This window comes from Oryctolagus cuniculus, chromosome X (assembly GCF_051225735.1).
Source record: "Oryctolagus cuniculus isolate XC-2025 breed Fujian yellow rabbit chromosome X, ASM5122573v1, whole genome shotgun sequence".
Classification (NCBI taxonomy): domain Eukaryota; kingdom Metazoa; phylum Chordata; class Mammalia; order Lagomorpha; family Leporidae; genus Oryctolagus; species Oryctolagus cuniculus.
In genome coordinates this window covers 9,134,929-9,154,808 of record NC_142888.1, presented here as the reverse complement: position 1 = coordinate 9,154,808, position 19,880 = coordinate 9,134,929, and the positions used below count along the sequence as shown (strand labels likewise).

At 44.3% G+C, this 19,880-nt stretch overlaps 1 long non-coding RNA gene across 1 annotated transcript in view; it reads left to right on the top strand.

Annotated features, from left to right (window-relative positions):
• Positions 1-7,499, top strand: part of LOC127484919 (uncharacterized) — a 48,413-nt gene extending 40,914 nt beyond the window's left edge. Inside the window, exon 4 of the long non-coding RNA XR_016228109.1 lies at positions 7,215-7,499. This is a non-coding gene — a long non-coding RNA (uncharacterized LOC127484919). The remainder of the gene's footprint in view (positions 1-7,214) is intronic.
• Positions 7,500-19,880: the final 12,381 nt, after the last annotated feature.

The window sequence follows — 19,880 nt, the reverse complement described above, 5'->3', positions numbered from 1 at the left end:
CCGCAGGGCGGCGAGGCGCCGAGAAGCAGCCTTGGGGCAGGCGCCGGGAAGCCGCAGGGATAAGAGAAACAGAAGTTTAGAAGTAAAATGAGAGAAATAGGAATGCTGGTAGATAGAAGTAAAATAGGAGAAATAGGAATGCCCGGAGATATAGAGAAAAATAAAGCCTCCCCTCAACATGGCAATGAGAGAGCTTGGATTCGGTCTGCCTGATTAGTAAGGCGGTAAGCACCAGCAGGCAGCTCGACCAGAGTATGAGCTGCAGGTCACCGAAGATAGGCACGAATCAACACCAATAAGTCTCCCCACAATATGGCAATGAGAAGGCTTGGATTCGGTTTGCCTGATAGGTTTTGTAAGCACCTGCAGGCAGTTCTAGCAGAGTAGAGCATGCGCTGCAGGGCACCGAACACAGGCACGCATCAGCGCCTAAAAACCTCCTCACAACATGGCGAAGAGAGGACCCGGATTCAGTTTGCCTGATTGATAGGACTTGTAAGAACCTGTGGCAACTCTAGCAAGCAGAGCAGAGTGTGTGCCGCGGGGCACCGAAGACAGGCGCGTATCAACGCCAAAAAATAAAAAGAAAGGGGGATCTGTGGGGAGCAACTCGGACTAGACTAAGTTACTGGAATTAAGACTTATTCTATGCATCTGCTCTCCCACAATATGGCGCTGGGAGAGAAGAAAACAGCTTCTACACAGCTGCCTCCAGTTCAGCCAATAAACTGTAGGACTTGCTCCTGATTGGAGGAGAGCAGCGTACTCGGTGTGTGGGTAGCAGAGTTGGGATTGGTGGAAGAGGACTATAAAGGAGGAGAGAGACGGCATGCACCAGGAACATCTAAGGGGAACATCTGAGGGAACACCTGTGCAGCCCCGAGAGAGCCGGCCGGCGGTGTGCCGCTCCCCTGCGGAAGTGGGGAATGTGGCCAGGGGGAACTGCCCTTCCACGGAGGTGGAAGGGACAGTAGCCAACCCGGGAAGAACCAGCAGCAAACCCGGGGAGGGCCGAGCAGACGAAAGAACAGTGCAGGGTCCTGTGTCGTTCCTCCATGAAGAGGGGGAGCGACATAATGGTGCTGTGACTCGGATATGAAGCCTAGGCAGGGTTTAGTGTCGTTCCTCCATGAAGAGGGGGAGCGACAGCCACTTAGGGGGTGAACCAACGGAAAAAGGAAGACCTTTCTCTCTGCCTCTCTCTCTCTCTCATTGTCTAACTCTTCCTGTAAAAAAAAAAAAAGTCATCATGAAGACCAGAAGAATGGTTCTGTGGTCAATGTTTTGTTTTTGAGGTGTCTGCAGTATATACTTGTGCATCTTGTATTGGTGTCATGGAGACCGAGGGTTGCTGGGCTGTACAGGCCTTGACTGATGATCGTACAGTATCACATTGCATGATAGGGGCAGTGATTACTGATGTGGGGACCTCAGCCCAGAAATTTCTCAAAATGGATCCATGTATCCGTAGGCAAAAACACAATTCCTCATTCATAGTGTTCTCTGCTAATGATATGCTTCTCCGAATTGAGCAGTGTTTTTCGGAGCCTGTTTAAGAAGGCTTCCACCAAACTGAGGGTGTTCCTAGAAAAGTGACTCAGAGAGTGAGAGCCCTTCTTGTCATCCATTCAACAGTGCTGAAGGTCTGCCCTGCGCCATTCACGGTGCTGCTGGCGAGACAGACGGGGAAGACAAAGGAAGCAGTTCGACCTTCCCAGATCTTAATAGTGGTGATAATGACCAAGAGAACAGATGTCTGCGCATATGCAATTTAACTAGTTAGAAGTGCATGAAGATAACAGAGCGATGTGTTAGGGAGTGTCTAATAGCACTGAGACTTCGTCAGGTGCAATTTCTAGGAAGGCCTTCTGAGGAGGTGGCTATTTTAGAGGAAATATGAATGGTAAGAAGAATCCAGCCACCTGGGGAAGAACATGCCAGATAAAAGAGCTCAGGTGGGAATGGCCTTGTGGTGTTCAAGTAACAGAAAGTCCAGTGCGGCTGGAGTGTATGAATGAGGGGAGGAGCCGGGAAGAAGCAGAGCCAGGGAGACAGGCAGTGCCCACCTCGTGGTGTTTAGAACATACGCTAAGTGTGATGACATGTCAGCAGTTTTCAGCGGGGAAGTGATGTGACTAGCTTTACTTGAAAGATATGACATTTTGGCTTCTGGGTGGTGGTAAATGGACAGAACAGGAGCAGGATGGTGCACGGCCCCAAATGATGGCAGCTGCTGATCCTACCATGGGAGTCTCTGTGCCACGAAGCTTTAATTGTAGGCTCCCATAGGAAACATGGGTTCTGGAGCTGAGGCTGCACTGTGCACAGTGTTAAAATAGAAAGCTGCCAGGGCCAGCGCTGTGGCGTAGTGGATAAAGCCGCTGCCTGCAGTGCCGGCAACCCATATGAGCTCTGGTTCGAGTCTCGGCTGCTCCACTTCCGATCCAGCTCTCTGCTATGGCCTGGGAAAGCAGTAGAAGATGGCCCACGTCCTTGGGCCCTGCACCCACGTGGGAGAGCTGGCAGAACCTCCTGGCTCCTGGCTTCGGATCAGTGCAGCTCCAGCTATTGCAGACATCTGGGGAGTGAACCAGTGGACGGAAGACCTCTCTTTCTCTCTGTCTCTCTGTCTCTGCCTCTCTGTAACTCTGCCTTTCAAATAAATAAATAAATCTTTAAAAAAAAAAGAATAGAAAGCTGCCCTTTCGTAGACTGGGATGTCCCTTGCAGGCTACTCTGTTTCTTTCCTGGGGCAGATTATCAATTGGCATTCTTCTTCCTAAAGAAAGGAAAGGAAAGGAGAAGAGAGGTGAGGAGAGGAAAGGGGAGGAGAGGGGAAAGAAGAAGCAAGGAGCTTAGTTTTAGTGTAAGTCACAGTCTGGCCACGATACATCCCATACATCCCGAGGCTTTCTTCCTAGAGTGAGATGTAGGCAAAATACATGGGGCCTATGAGAAGACTGTAATAGGGAACGTTCTGCTTGGCACACAGGTATGATGCCTGGAGACAAAGAAACCATCTTGGCCTAGAGCAAGCGTGAGAATGGAAGCTTTGAATTCAGGAGGGTCTAGAACACTCATATTTTCATTATTAGTAACCAGATACAATTCCCAGTTTATACGCTTCTCCTCCTGAGCTGAAGCTACTCTTTAAAACAGCACTCGCTAACTTCTGTGCTTTGTGTTGCTTTGTGATGAATGGTGTCCTTGATCAGATAAGTTGGGTAAATGCTGCATGCTCCATCTGCACTTAGGCCTTCTTGGAGCACTCCATTTAAAAGTGCACCACGACCACCACCGCCATCCGCCACCCACCTTGGGCCCTTTTTCCTGCCTTCCTGATGCATACTTCTCTGTGGAAGTTATTACCGAGCATGCCCTGTGGTTGACTGTCTGTCTCTTTCACCTCTCCCCACAATTCAAAACTTGGATGTATGAGGATTTGTGTTTGTTTTGCTCACTGCTGTGTCCTCTGATCTTATTCCAAGAAACTTTTTAATTTGCAGAGAAATGAGCAAGGAGACAGATGAAACTAATCAAGACCAACCATGACAGTGAAGCTTCAACTCCCTTTTTATTTTATTTTTTTTGACAGGCAGAGTTAGACAGTGAGAGAGAGAGAGAGAGACAGAGAGAAAGGTCTTCCTTTTTCCGTAGGTTCACCCCCCAAATGGCTGCTATGGCTGGCATGCTGCGCTGATTCGAAGCCAGGAGCCAGGTGCTTCCTCCTGGTCTCCCATGTGAGTGCAGGGTCCAAGGACCTGGGCCATCCTCCACTGCACTCCCGGGCCACAGCAGAGAGCTGGCCTGGAAGAGGGGCAACCGGGATAGAATCTGGTGCCCCAACCGGGACTAGAACCCGGTGTGCCGGCGCTGCAGGCGGAGGATTAGCCTAGTGAGCCACGGCGCTGGCCTGAACTCCTTTTATAGTCTATTTTCTCTCTCTCCCTCTCCCCCTTTTCCCTTTCTCTCTCTCTCTCTCTCTCTCTAATACAACTGTACATTGTTATAACTTGACTTCCATTCTGCTTGGCCTGTGTTTGATGGGATTAAAACACACCTTTGAAATAGATGTCACAGACTAATTGGCAAGAAAGGAGGAGACAAAGCTATATTCTCATCTCTGGTCACGCTGGAGCCTTTTGTGTGATGTGAACTGGTCGGAAGAGTGTCCTCTGTCTTCCAGCACCAGGCACTCGTGATGACTTTCCTGGATTGTCTTGGTAGATGTCAAGCGATCAGGGGTGAATAACCCCATCTGGCTTCCTTTATGTGGAGGGAGCTGGCAGCAAGTGATGCTGAGATCTTGGGGCTGAAATGACTGGAGAAACTTATGAGGATCCTGCTGTTCATGTCATCTGTCCCCAACCCTCTGCCTTAGCTGGCATGGATGCATTTACAGTGCATCCATAGTCCCTGTCATTCTCTTTCCTCTGTGTGGCATGAATTAAACATCAAACATGGGTATTTGCTTGATAATTCAAGGGATATCGTAGTGACCTCAGATGACCCAGGATGGGGTATCACATCTGCAACTCTCTCCTCCTGGTCTGAGCGTAGTGTGTTTGAGAGGTTACACAGCACTAAGCACTTGGGTCACTACCAAATTGTCCCCAGGTCCTAGTGAGTCAAGATGGCTGTGAGGCAAGACCCTGGCTCCAGACTGGCTCAACAAGGCCTTTCGTTTGGTTCTGCAGCCTTCACACCTCTTCGGGTGAAACCCGTTGGCCTGCTCTTGCCAGTCTCCCTCCCATTCCTTCCTGGGACTCAATTTCTGCATTTGTAAAAGGGGGACACAAAAGTTTGAGGTCTGTCTGCTCCATAGCAGTTTGCAAAAAATGGATGAAGGGTTTTTTTTTTAATGTAATGTAGGTTATCTCTTATGTATTGTATATTGCTGCTTAGTAAGCTAATTCTGAGATTCAGTGGCTTAACACAAAGCAATTGATTATTTCTCATGGCTTAACACATTCTCTCTTAACGACAGAAAGTTTATATAGCCCTCAGCACATTACTAGGGACACAGAGTTGGTACTCAGTTACAATGTGTGATGCCCCTGGCAGCTCTTTTGTGTAGTGCCTCTAATTGTGTAAAGAATGTAGTTAGGATTCACGAACCATTAACAGGTAGGACATTTTATTGATGAAGATTTAGGATAATGGTTAGAGACACAGTACTTTCATGTTTGGACATGTACATGTGCAACTATGATTTATTCTTATCCGGATCCCATGTATTAGTGTTCTAAATTGTCAGATGTTCCATTGCTGGGTAGTATCACGTTGCTTCCCACCTTCACGAGAAGGAAGCAGCAGTGGGGGTAATACTCGTAATGCCATGGCCCTTTGGAACCTGCTTGTGTTGAAATCATGTAGATCCTCTTGCCCTACAGTTCCCTATAAACCCCTCACTAATACTGGCTACTTCATTACTCCAAGCACTGCGGCTGTTGTGCTGCCATTAACACGGCTTCCAGTGAGTCTTTCAGAGGTTTTCTAGCATGCTTTGTTGATGTTGGGCAGTAGTAGCCAAAGTTGGCAGGAAAACGTGAATGCTTAGTCACTTGTGTGGTTACGTTGAACTTACCGTTCAGAATTATTTAGTGTAAATGCACAGTGACACACCTTCTAGCCGTGGTAGACCTTGAGCTCTTTAGGCCATGATCCCTGCGGTCCCAGACTGTGATCTTTCAATGGTTGCCAGTGGGGGAAGAGGAAAGGGCAAAGTGTACCCGCTGTTTCTCCTGTAAAATACAGGTGTAACGTGGATGGGCAACTTGACACATGTGCCCACACGTGTGGCTCAAGTTCTTTTTGCTGTGCCTATAATTTCCCCTCTCTCCCTGAATGGAGTTTTTGGCCAGAAAAAAACCAAGGTTCTCTATCAGTCAGTCTTAACAGTGAGCCAGGATTTTACTTATTGTAATGAGGGGTTGAGGAGGCAGCAGCTTAAGGAACTTAAGTGAAGTGGGGGAGATGGAGTTCCTGTTGCCATCTAACTGTCTCAGCTCGTTCAGGAGGATGCTGCTTTGTTCAGGGACTCTGGTGGTAGGTTCTTAGGCATGTGCTCCATTGCTGAGCATGCAGGAAGAAAATCTTGAAATTCCCATTTATATTTACTTTTGGTTTAAAAAATAAGAAAAATAAGAAAATTTACTTACCACTGATTAAGTTTGAGACACAGTTGAAGACTGCCACTTGAATTTTAATTTCAGATAAACAGTTTTTAAAAAGATTTATTTGACAGGCAGAGTTACAGAGAGAGAGAGAGAGAGAGAGAGAGAGAGAGACAGAGAGAGAAAGAGAAAGATTTTCTGTCTACTGCTTCACTCCCTAAATGGCTGCAACGGTCAGTGTTGGGCCAGGCTGCAGCCGGGGGCCAGGAGCTTCATCTGGATCTCCCACATGGATGGCCGTGGCCCAAGCACTTGGACCATCTTCTGCTGTTTTCCTAGGCCATCAGCATGGAGCTGGATCAGAAGTGGAGCAGCCAGGACATGAACCGGTGCCCGTATGGGATGTGGGTGCTAGAGGTGGCCGCTTTACTTGCTACATCACAATGCCAGTTCTCTAGATAAACAATTCTTGTTTAAAAAGATTTATTTATTTATTTAAAGATTTATTTATTTATTTGAGAGGTAGAGTTAGAGAGAGAGAGGGAGAGTCAGAGAGAAAGGTCTTCCATCCACTGGTTCACTCCCCAAATGGCCGAAACGGCTGGAGCTGGGACAAGCTGAAGCCAGGAACCAGAAGCTTCCTCCAGGTCTCCCCTGTGGGTGCTGGGGCCCAAGCACTTGAGCCATTTTCCACTGTTTTCCCAGGCCATAGTAGAGAGCTGGAGCGGATGAGGAGCAGCCAGGACATGAACCTGTGGGGTGCTGGTGCCACAGAGGCTTAGCCTACTTTGCCACAGTGCTGGCCCCTAGATAAATAATTCTTAAAATATAAATGTGAACTAATGGAGCATACTTAATATAATACTTGCTTATGTAGATATCTATGTATATCTCTACATAAATATGACATATCTCTATATAGTTTATATAACTTGTAGATATATACCTGTTTTTATATATATTATTAGATATTGGATTTTGTGCAGTATGTACTATCAAGTTTTAAAATAACCTTATTTCTTCCATTTGGATCTATGTCATTTTGTGGGACCTCTCTCTCTCTTTCTTTCTCCCCCATCCTTTCTATGACCATCACAGCTTTCAAAACCAAGTATTGAAATGAACTGAATAAAGCCTAAGATGTTTAAACTAAACTACATTAAAAAATAAATAAAAGAGGGGCCAGCACTGTGGCACAACAGGTTAAAGCCCTGGCCTAAAGCGCTGGCATTCCAAATGGGCACTGGTTCTAGTCCTGGTTGCTCCTCTTCTGATCCCGCTCTCTGCTATGGCCTGGGAAAGCAGTAGAAGATGGCCCAAGTCCTTGGGCCCCTGTACCCACATGGGAGACCCAGAAGAAGCTCCTGGCTCCTGGCTTTGGATCATCACAGCTCTGGCCGTTGTGGCCAATTAGGGAGTGAACCAACGGATGGAAGACCTCTGTCTCTCTCTCTCTCTGTCTCTCTCTCTCTGCCTCTCTCTCTGACTCTCCTCTCTCTGTGTAACTCTGAGTTTCAAATAAATAAAATAACTCTTAAAAAAATAAATAAAGGAGCGAGTTTGTTCATATTTCTCCTACTAGGAATTCCAAGATGGCAGACTAGGGAGGGAACAAAATGTCATATATTTCCCTAGTGAGAGTAAAAGTCACTTTTTAACCTTTAATAAATGAAGCAGAGTTAAAGATAATTTTTTAAAATATTGCATTTTCACTTTTCATGCTTTTAGCATTTCAAGTTAGGGAGCATGGTTTGTAATGGCACAATATATTATGACTGTATGTATATACCTTATAAATAAAGGTACATGTAATTGGAGGTGTGCAAAAAGTGTTTTGCATGGGAAGATTGCTTGATCCAAAGATCTTAGCAGCCCCTGACTTAAAGGATTGCTATAGAAAAGCGATGTCTGTGCTCATCCTAATGGAAGCCACTACCAGCCTTAAGAATAATAGCTTATTCTTAAGGTACAATCAGTAACACTTGTGGTTGAACAGATTGCAAAATTTCACCAGATTTATACTTAGATGCCCATCTAAAAGACATTTGGAAGCTCTTCAACTTTTCATGTAAAAGCGCTGAAGCAGTAACCATACTGTTCGGGAGAGTAGCTCGGGACCTTCCGTGCAGAGGCCTGCAGGTTTCTAAGAAGGCCTCGTTGCTTAGTTCCTGCCTGCCCCTGACTCATAGGCAATTTGCCTCTGTGCGTCTAAAGAATAGGTCGGGGGAGGGCATGAAAACGATATCCTTTTCCAGAAAATCTCTCGTAGGAGCATGCACATCCTGGCCTCCCGGATTCTGCTTTGGAGTCGGAGGCTGTGGAGGGCACAGCCCAGTCTGGCAGCCATGGTAACAGGTGGTCCCAGCTGCTGCATTTGTTGCTCTGGAGATGAGCAGTGGGCATCCATGGGAGGGAGACATGACTTCCTCCAGCACCTGGGGTGAAGGCACGCACTCCCCTACCATGCTTCGGAGCAGGAGCAGCAAGGCCCTCGCAGTTACAGCGAGAGGAGCCTCATAGCCCTGGTGGCAGGAGGCTTGGTAGCCTCACAGAAAGTCTGCAGATGAACTTGCTCAGTTTATCAGTACAGTGGTGCATGGAGACAGCGTCCTGGGCCTGACTGGGAAATATATGTTTCGGAAGCAGACTTCTTAGGTTGCAGTCTTGAGACCAAGACTTAAAACAGTGTGGGCAGGGCCATGACATTTCTCGAAACCCTTCTCTTTGGCTGGCCAACAGATGGTGGCTCTAAATCTGCAGTGCAGTCAGGTTAGAAAAGAAGAAAGTGTTTAGAGCGTGAGTAGAGCCATTATTTGAATAGTATGAAACATAATGGTTTCTTTGGTAACCAAGCCAGGGAGACACCCACACAGAGTTAGAATGCACTGGGCTCCTTTCTGTTCCCTACCCCACCCTCTAATCCAACAAGATGAAAATACTCTAAAGAGATAAATGAGATGAAGCAGCATTTCATGTAAGCAGGGATTTGTTCCCTATGAGAATACATCAGTGACCTGTCTCTTATCTTGCGGACAGCCAGATCCAGCACATTTTAGTCATGAATCTTTGTTTGCATGGTCACCCAGATGGTTCCCTATTTGCCCAGAAATCAGCACTTACATAGATAGGGCACTGAGAAATGTGAGGCAGAAACAACTGAGAACCATTTAACCCATTCTGCACTGCACGTATCAGTAGTGCTAACTGGGCAGAGACAGCACGTAAAACGCGAAACAAATTTGAAAGGAAGCCATTTTTCATTTAAGAGTAATTTCTCTTCCGCTCTGTGAGTAATTTCTCTTCTGGTTGATAAAGTTCCAAATCCCGATTCTGGGTGAGGGTTTAAAATTGTCAAATAACGGGATTCACATGCGAAACAGTCCAAAGGAAAAGACTCTTCTAGATTCCCAGTGCCTTTGTCCAGTAGTCCAGTAGTAGTGATGGAAATGGTCTCCAGCTGCTCTATCTAATGTGGAAGCCATTGGTCACACGAGGCTATTTAAAATTCAGTTTTATGAATTAATAAAATTGTTGGCTAGTTTATATAAAATGGCCCTGTGTGCCTAGTGGCTAGTAGACTGGAGAGGTCAGTTAGAAGGTCAGAAAGAAGGGGCTGGCATTGTGGAGCGGTGGGTTAAGGTGCCATTTGCAATGCAGCCATCCCATTTGAGTGTCCCTTCAGGGCTCCACTGCAGTTCCTGGCTCGTGGCTTCAGCCTGGCCCAGCCCCAGCTGTTGTGGCCATTTGGGGAGTGAACCAGCAGATGGAAGATTTTCTCGCTCTCTCTCACTCTGCCTTTCAAATAAATAAATCTTAAAAAAAAAAGTGCAGAAAGCAAGGATGATTTTTGTTCTCGTGAAGTCACCAAGTGGCAGTTTTGTCCTTCATGTTTCACTGTACTGTTTTCTGCTGGTGTCCGCCTTGCTCAGAGGGAAGCCACCCCAGGGTTCCCAGCAGCTACATTTTACTTAACTCTTCTAATAATAGAGTGCCCCTGGCCCCAGGCTTTCCACAAGCACCACCTCATCAACTCCTCCCAAGTCCCAAAGGCACAGGTAGGGAGCACAGATAATGATGTGAAATTGTATAAAAGAGGACAACAAGCACTGGTCTAGGATGTAAATTATTAGCAGCAAAGGGCCTTCTGGAATTCCACTGTTATCTTCTTTGGCTTTGTTGGCCTTCACTGCAGGAGCTTAGTGTTTTCTCATGTTAGGGTAAAGCATTCCTCACACATGTCGCCTTAAAAGAAACAACTACCACATGCAGTTATAGACAGAATATTGTTTGATAAACATGAGATTTAAGCAGCTAAGTATTTACTTCCTTCGCATGCCTACTGCAAGGCTTTGGGCTGCACCTTCCGCCTGGGTAACTAGGATCATTTGAAGTGGACTACTTGACTGGAGTAGTCCATCCTCCTCAATTGTTGTTTGCCTCTTGCAGAGATGTAATATGCTGTTATTAAAAAGCAGCTTTTTCCTTATGCATAGTGACCTGGAAGCATAGCCTTATGCTAACCATGGAGTCACAGGAATGAGGTGCTCCTTGAATCTCCTTTATACCACGGATATTTGGGAAACCCTTACTAAGACCCACCAAGTGTGCCTGGGACTGTGGATATCAAGTCAGCAAGCCCAGACAAGATTATAGCCTGTGTAATTAAGGAACTGATAAACGTTAATCAAACAATCATGACTTCACACTCACAGACACACACACACACACACACACACACACACAATCAGGGAAATCACAGATGGCTTGTCTGGAACCAACTAGGTGAAGGATGAAATGAGCAAAGTGTTCCAAGAAGAAGGAGTAGTATGTGCAAAGGCCCTGAGGTGACATGGAACATTGTGAGTGCTAGGGAGGGTAAGAAGGCTATTTTAGGGGAAATATCAGAGGGAAAGTGAGTGCAAGATAGGAATGGAGAGATCGGTAGAAAGTAGACCAGGCAACACCTGCAGGCTACTTTAGAATGTTGTATTTTTAGCTTGTGAGAAATGGATGTCAGTGAAATGTTCTTGGCAGAGGGTGTGGCCCGTGACAGATTTACATTTTCAAAAGGTCACATTGCTTGACCTTGGATAGTGGCTCAGCCAGGAAGTAGTGTGCCTTTGACTTGCAAATGCCATTCATTCTTTGCATCTGGCTGTATTCTGAGCTTTTTCAGGCAGCTTCAGGATGTGTTCTTAACCACACTCTTCATGTATTGCTGAAGTCTTTGAGTTGAATGGGGTCCCCTCGCTTTTCTGCCAGAGCTGATGTCAGCAGTGGTGGGTGGTGGCGAGTGGGGAAGTCTGGCCTGCAGAGCTATAGGAAGACCTGTGACTGGTGAGTGTAGCATCCAGGGTCTGCTCTTCTGCTGTCTTGGATCTTTGTTGCTCATTGTCTCCAGAAAAGATAAACACCATTGCTGCCCTTTTCACTTTGATATCTTGAATTCTTTAACATATGCTGACTTGAAAGTCCTGTTTCTAATTCCTGTCCTACAGTGTTTTTGTCTTACTGTAGTCCAGGCTTTGAGACCAACTAGGAATGTAATACAAGGGCGTCTGGGTTCGTGCTTCAAGTGTGAGGATTCCAGGTGATCTCTATAATGAAAAAGGAAAAGGAGCCCGAGGTTCCATTACGCTTTTCCTGTATGTGTTCCAGGGCTCGCTCCTCCTGATTCACATGGCGGTTACGCGGTTACTCACACAGGCATCCGCACGTCTGCACCCCCGCCCACCCGCCCACCTTCGCCTTTACTCCCTCCACATCCTTCAGCCCGCATCAGCCGGCCAGAGGCCTTTCCCGCCCTCAGTGACTAGGAAGGCACCCCCCTCCCTGGGAGGGGGGCTACAATCTCATGACCTCTGCTCACAAATGTAGCTTCTCCTTACTCTCCTGCTGTTGGGCCAGCATCTGCCTGCTGGGTGGGGAGGTCTCTGGGGCCTTGTACCTTGCCCTGGACTTCAGTCCCTGTCTGGTCCCCTGCACCAGCACAGCACCTGTTCGCTCAGTGTTGTGGACACGGAAATAACACTGAGAGGAGCTTCCTTGAGCTCAGGGCCTTTTTGTCTTGTGTCTGACCTTCTTCTTTCTCCCAGCACCTGACGAATTGATGTAAACTTGTCCTATTGATTTCAGCCAGCTCACGTGTAATTTTCAGCAGAGACGCCAATATTCAAGTGACTGCAGCTTGCCACTTACTACAAATATATTGAATAGAGTCCGTTTAAAATGGGAACAATATACTGAGTAACATAAAAGACACAGGAATGTAGTGAAGTCATTAAGAGCACAGACTGACACCAGCATGTTAGAATACAAATTGTGGTTCTGGGATTATGAGGATTAAATGAGTTAGTTTACATAAATCACTTTTCTGTAGTGCACTGCACATGTGTTAGCTGTTATTATTTTGTAGTTCGTATGGAAAAAGGCAGATAATGTAGTAAAGCCCATGTAGCAAAAATGTTCAAGATCATTCTTGGCTCCTTTTTTTTTTTTTTTGATTTGACAGATAGAGTTAGACAGTGAGAGAGAGAGAGAGAGAGAGAGAGAGAGAGAGAGAGAGAAAGGTCTTCCTTTTTCTGTTGGTTCACCCCACAAATGGCCACTATGGCCGGAGCTACGCCAATCTGAAGCCAGGAGCCAGGTGCTTCCTCCTGGTCTCCCATGCAGGTGCAGGGGCCCAAGCACTTGGGCCATCCTCCACTGCACTCCTGGGTCGCAGCAGAGAGCTGGACTGGAAGAGGAGCAACCGGAACTAGAACCCGGCACCCATATGGGATGCCGGCGCCGCAGGCGGAAGATTAACCAAGTGAGCCACGTTGCCAGCCCCTTGGCTCCTTTTTTATAAGCTGAAAATGAGAAGTTTACATTATTCACAGTTTATCCTTTTGCTCAATAAATTGATTTGCTTTTTTTTAAGTTCCCATATATTTTAGTATCATGCAGATGGTAATGGAATTAAATTGTTTTTCCACTGAAGTTTACTGCAAACAGTGGAAGGGGAGGGAAGACTAAGAATATTGAGATGACACTGGTAGAATTAAATAATTTTGAAAAGCTTAAAAAAGGGTGTAGGGGGCCCCAAGGTTGCTGAATTAGGCTCCCTAGGTGAATTCTGTGGGTTGTTGTGTATATGTGTGTGTATGTATGGAAAATACTGCACTAGTAGGAGTAGGTTTAAGTGTGCATATTTTAAGATTTTCATTGAAGCCAAATTCATGCACAGAAAGATGTGTCTCCATCATAAATGCACATATGGAACCAACACCCAGATCAAGGAGCCGAATATAACCAGCATCCCAGAAGCTCCTTCTAGTCGCTTATCCCCTGCTCTCCTGATCTCTAATGCTGTAGATTAATTTTTGTTGTTTTTTGTTTAGAAGCGTACAGTATATATTATTCTGTTTCTGGATTTTATCTTCAATATTATGTGTGTGAGAGTCTTCCCTACTGTTGTGTGCAGTTGTATGCCACTCATTCACATGCTGTGTTATTCCACTGTGTGGAAATGTATTTTCCAGTCTATAGCTGCTGGGCATTTGAGGGCTTTCACTTTGGGGCCATCATGTGCTGCTATGAACATCCTGATGCGTCATCCAGTGCACGTGTGTGTGTTCTTGGTCGATGTATGCCTATGAGTGGAAGAACTGGGTCAAAAGGCACACGCACATTCAGTTTTAGTAGATTTTATGCGTACTTTTTAAGTACTCGTGGTGATTCTGATTCCTAGCCAAGGCTGAGAACCACCGATCCATAATATCTACCCAAAAGGAAGGTTTAAAGCCATGCTATCAAAGCTTGGATGAGCTCATTAAAGATGTAATATTTAAGAAGATGAACTAGAAGGATCATCCACACTGCCTCACAAATAATGCCAGTAGCTATTGCTTCAATCGTTATCCTGCCTTTTCCACAGGGGTCGGGGTGAATGGGTTAATGTCAGACCCTGCTCTCTCACTTTCTTTTCCCCCTTGGTTCGACCCTGAGTTTTCTCAGGTTCAGCAAAGTGGAATGCCAACCAAGAACTGGGGCTGAGAGGAAGCCTTGCCAAGTACTGTTAATTATTAATGAAATGAATTTGCATCAAACCAGAGGGGATTAAAGTGGCTTAAAATGAATAGCAAGTTCTTGATAAGACTTTTCCTATTCTCAGGTGATTAGAATGATGCACTCATGTTGGAGCACATTAATTTAATAGAAACACTGCTCTCCCAGGTACAACTTGGAGTTGTATGTTAGCCCAGCCCAGGGACAGCAGGTTCCTAAGCAGTTTCTGCCTATGTGGCTGTGGTGAAATGAAGTGACACGAACACAACACATTAAGCTGAAAAAGCTCTTTAAGCAGACCTCAAAGCAGAGTATCGTTTTTCACAGCACCACCACAAGCGCTGGGGGGAGGAAAGACCCTGTTACATAGCACCAGAAAGACCTCAGTTTAAAGCCCAGCTCAGCTGTACTTGCCCTATGACCTTGTGCAAGTTGCCTACCTCATAAAGCCTTCAGTTTCTTCATCTGTAAAGTGGAATAACCATGCCTACTTCACGGGATTGCATATATGGTGTCTGGCTCGCAAGAGGCACCCCGTAAGTAAGCAATTATTATTGCATGTGGTGCTGTGCGGGAGTCTGTTGAGAGTATCCCTGTGTGGCAGAAAACAGCAATGGAGAAAAGGATGCTCTAGAAGCTAGCCTCCTGAGATAGTAGGGCCAGATTGAAAATTGAAATTTTTTTTTTCTGCTGCAGATCCAGAGAAGGTCTAAAAGTCTGAGCAAAACATCAGGAGATTGGCTACTAGAGTTTTCTGCTAGTTCAATAATCACACTTGCACACAAGTGTGCAAATCAAGTATGGAAGAGAACTATGCATTAACATTGGTAAGAAGGTCAGTGTAGCTCAACAGGGCCTTTTGGGCACATGGGTGTTAAAAGTGAGAGTCATTTCCCTTTTCAAAGGAAACCCTCCTAGGTAGCCATGTTCTTCTGCTTTACCTGTTTCCAGTCCTTCTTAGCCCCAGCTGACTGGACTATGGATGACTGTACCAGCTGGGGCCCAGTAGTCTATTTTGCTCATCTCTTAAGATGTAGTTAAATATTACCATTTATTGAATGTTTTCCGTAGCTGTTTTAGGGCATCAAGGTGGAACTGATCTAGACTGTGTTGTGATATGATGGAAGGAACTAACAGGCAGCAATAGACTGCCTATTCCATCTAAGCCCTAGATGCTAACTGGCATGGAAAGACTGATGGTAACACCATACAATGATCATCAAGCACTTGTCTTCTTAAAGCATTGAGCTCAACACTTTTTGCATGCTTGATTTTTTATGATAACCCATTAAGGAATACATGATTATCTCCCCATTTAGGGACAAAGAAACTGAAATTTTATTCAGTTCAGTGACTTTCCAAGCTGAAAGTAAGCTCAGATCTCATTCTTTCTAAAACTCACACCCTTGCCTCACCACTGGCGGATAACAATGCCAGTGTGGCGCACAAGTTGTGAACTGCTCTTTTGTTCATTAGAAACCATATTCAGGATGAATATGGTACCATTTTGTATATATTCTTTGTATTTGGTGATTTAGACTGGATTATTTCAAGTTGTGAAAATACTACTCTTGTTCAATTGATAGTAAGTCATTTGTTTCATGATTAAAAGGTCATTCTGCTGCATTTAAACAACATCTAATTCACTAAAAGAAATTCCTGTCACAGCATTGGTAGGCCTGGGACCATATAATAAACATTTGAAAGGCATTTGATATTTTTTAAGGCGGCCAGGTCATTAATTGCTCAATTCAAATACCCTTTACGTGGTGGGTAAGTAAGAAAATAATCCATGGTTTAGGGAGAAGTTAAGGAAACCCTAGGATGTTAATATGTACCCAAGTCTCTCACTGAAAGGGAGAATACAGGCTCAGAATTCAGCATCAGTAACTGGTCATCCACCCAACTCCTTAGTATTGAAGGGAAGTCACCTCTGGCTGCACACATTTCAATGTCTCAGTACTGGAACCACATGCCCTTTGGAGTTACATTTATAGGTTTTCAGTAGTACCCTCAACACTCCTCTTCTGCAGTTTCAATGCTGGTAGATTTCTATCAGTTTATTTATCCAACGGATATTTATTGTGTAATTCTGTGTACATGTTGGGTTCACTCTGGAGACAGTATCTGACAAGACAGTTTACACTGGGAGATGCAGACAAGTGCACTGCCGCTGTGGGGGGCTGATGACAGCTATGATGGATAGACACATGGAAGAGGTGGGCTGTGGCATGAAGCCTGTCTACTATGACAGCATTCCAGCAGTCTCAGATTTTTCCTATAAATTATCAGTTTCCTCTCTTTAGGAATCATTAAAATCTGGATTAGCATGAACCCAGAACCTTGTAGACCAGTAGTTCTCAAAATTTGGCCAGTATAGGAATCACCCAGGGACCTACTATGTAAAATACCAATACTCAGACCTTATCCCAATTTAACAAGACTGTGCTTCTGTGTTCATTAGCATTCAGGCATTTCTAACTCTGTATAATGCCTTAATTTGAGAACCACTGCCGAGGACCAACACTGCATCATTCCATTGGATATAATGTGACATGTGTGGCAGTTAAATTGTTTACTATGTTTTCTTTGGTGGATGTGGACTAGGACTTGCCAGAGGATATCTGGTTTCAAGAGACTGTGTTTGTGTGAAGCCAAATTACTCAAAGCAGGAAAATGCATTTTTTAAAAATTTCTTATTGCCTTCATTTTGTTTGAGGTTGTTTCTGAGCAGACCACGTTTGATTGAAAAGTGCCCTTATGAATTCAAAATGTGGGAATAAGTAGGAAATATCCTCACCAAAATGAAGACAATAGGAATGATTTTGAAGACAAAATTTCTTTGGGGAAGAATCCCTATTTCCTATTTATTTTGTCCTTTTACCCTGTTCAGTAAATTGAGACAGGGTTCAAATGAACACTTTCCACTGCTCCTGTGTGACTTCATGGAAGGTGCCTAACCTTTGTGTGCCTCAGTTTTCTCATCTGTATAATGGAAGTGGCTATAATAATAGTACCCACCCCATTGGGATATTGTAAGTATTAACTAAATAATGCACAAAAGCACTTAGAACCTGAGACCAAATGCTTGTTAAGTAAATGTTCCTGCTATTATTTGTTCTATTATATCTTTTAAATGTCTCATTTCTCCTTATATACCTATTATTTCCTTTGTGGATTTTGTTGAAGCTGAAGGTCAAATGGTTCTGCCAAGATTATTTATAAAAATAACTGGGGCATCATCATAAAGAGGTTAAGTCAAACTGAACTAGCCTCACGGTTACTATCAATCAGTCTTTTAAAAATCTTTTAAATATTTATTTTTCAAGATTATACTTTATTACAATCATACACTGTCATACACCGGTCAGTGGCAGACAGACTGTATATATGATATTGTTCCCACTAGTTTTTTTTTAAAAGATTTATTTTTATTTGAAAGACAGAGTTACAAAGAGGTGCAGGCAGACAGAGAGAAAAAGAGGTCTTCTATCCACTGGTTCACTCCCCAGATGGCTACAACAGCTGGAGCTGGGCCGATCCGAAGCCAAGAGCCAGGAGCTTCTTCCGGGTATCCCACACAGGTACAGGGGCCCAAGGACTTGGGCCATCTTCTACTGCTTTCCCAGGCCATAGCAGAGAGCTGGTTCGGAAGAGAAGCAGCTTGGACTTGAACCGGCACCCACATGGGATGCCGGCACTGCAGGCGGCAGCTTTACCCGCTACACCACAGCACCAGCCCCTATCAGTCAGTCTTATGCAATGTTTAGTAACTGGGGATTAGTAACTGGGGATTAACCAATGTTTAGTAACTGGAGATTAACCCCCTTCAAGGGGGGTTAGGAGGCAGGGGTCAGACTTCGGAAGGTATTCTGATGAACTTTTCCCTTTGCTGTCACTTGAGTGTTCTTTATTATTATATTTTCCCACTACAAAGTCTGAGTTGAACCCCATGCCTCTCTTTTCCTAGCTTTTGTTGTCCCCCCCCCCACCCCCCGGCATCACTGCTAAGCCCTCTGTTCCTACTCTGCCACATACTTTGATTACTTGGTCACTTTACAATTTCAAGTTTCCTCTTTAGAAACATTTACATTTATCCCTACCCACCTTCTCCTAAGAAAAATGATACATACCTATATACTTTGTTTCTGTATAGAGAAATAAATCCACAACCATAAGGATTTTGTACATGGATAATTTGGGCAATGGGAAGAATTGGTGCACTATATACTTTTTTTAAAAAAAAGTATCATTTACTTAGTTTTATTTATGTTTGGCCATGTCTGCACTGGGTGTATTTTCTATTGGTTTCTTGTATTCTGTATTCATTCTCATATACCAATTTTTATTTATTTATTTATTTATTTTATTTATTTATTTATTTTTAACTTTTATTTAATGAATATAAATTTCCAAAGTACGACTTATGGATTACAATGGCTTCCCCCCCATACCATCCCTCCCACCTGTAACCCTCCCCTTTCCCACTCCCTCTCCCCTTCCATTCAGGTCAAGATTCATTTTTGATTATCTTAATATACAGAAGATCAGCTTAGTATACATTAAGTAAGGATTTCAACAGTTTGCTCCCACACAGAAACATAAAGTGAAAAATAATATACCAATTTTTAAAGGAGACTTTTTAGAGTACAAGACAAAATTTAGTACTATGGTCCTCATTATACTGTAGGAGGTAGTTTGAAAAGTCTGTGGAGGTGCAGGCATTTAGCTTGGCAGTTAAGGAGCTACTTAAGATGCCAGCATCCCACACTGGAGTGCCTGGGTTTGCTACCTGCCCCCAGCTCCTGCCTCCAGCTTCCTACTACTGCAAACTCTGGAAGGCAGCAGTGACGCTCAGTTGGTTTCCTGCCATTTAGATAGGTGACCAGGATTGAGTTACTATGTCCTAGGTTTATCCTGGTCCAGCAGTGGCCTTGTGGGCATTTCGAGAAAGAACCAGCTAATGAGAGCCCCCTCCACCTGTTTCTGTCTCTTTGCCTCTCAAATAAATAAATAATGTTCTTCAACTTTCATCGAGAAATGGGACTGAAAGTCAAGCATTATGGTACAAATGCTTTTGAAATCCATGCAGAGTTTTTTCATAATGTGCCTTTCTGCTAACCTCTTGAAGGCCATGTGTATCAATTTAACAACTATTCTATAAGAAATTTCCCATTTGCTAAAGAAGCAAGAAAAATGTTGTCATATACCAACTTAGACATGTTTACATTGTTTTTAATCTTGAAATAAGTATAGACTCCTAGGAAGTTGCAGAGTAGAGCCTAGAGTCCATTGCACTCTTCCTTCAGCTTCTCCCAATATGATATCTTATATGGCTCTACTGTAATACCAAACCAGGAAACTGATATTGGCACAACACTGTTAACTAGACCTCAGAGCTTGTTCATTTGTCACCATTTTGACATTAATTCATTGTGTGTGTATTTTATCAATTTCATTCTATGTGTAGATTCATGTAAGTACCAGTGCAATCAAGATACGGATTTGTTCCATCACTACAAAGTAATTCCCTCCTGCTATCCCTTTATATTTGCACACCCTGGCACCTATTCATCTGCTCGCCATCTCTAGTTTTATCATTTTGAGAATATTATATAAATGAAATCATGTAGTCCTTGGAGAGTGACTTTTTTCCCTCATTAGGCATAATGCTTTTTAGGCCCACCTAGGGTATTGCTTGAGTTGGTAGTCTGT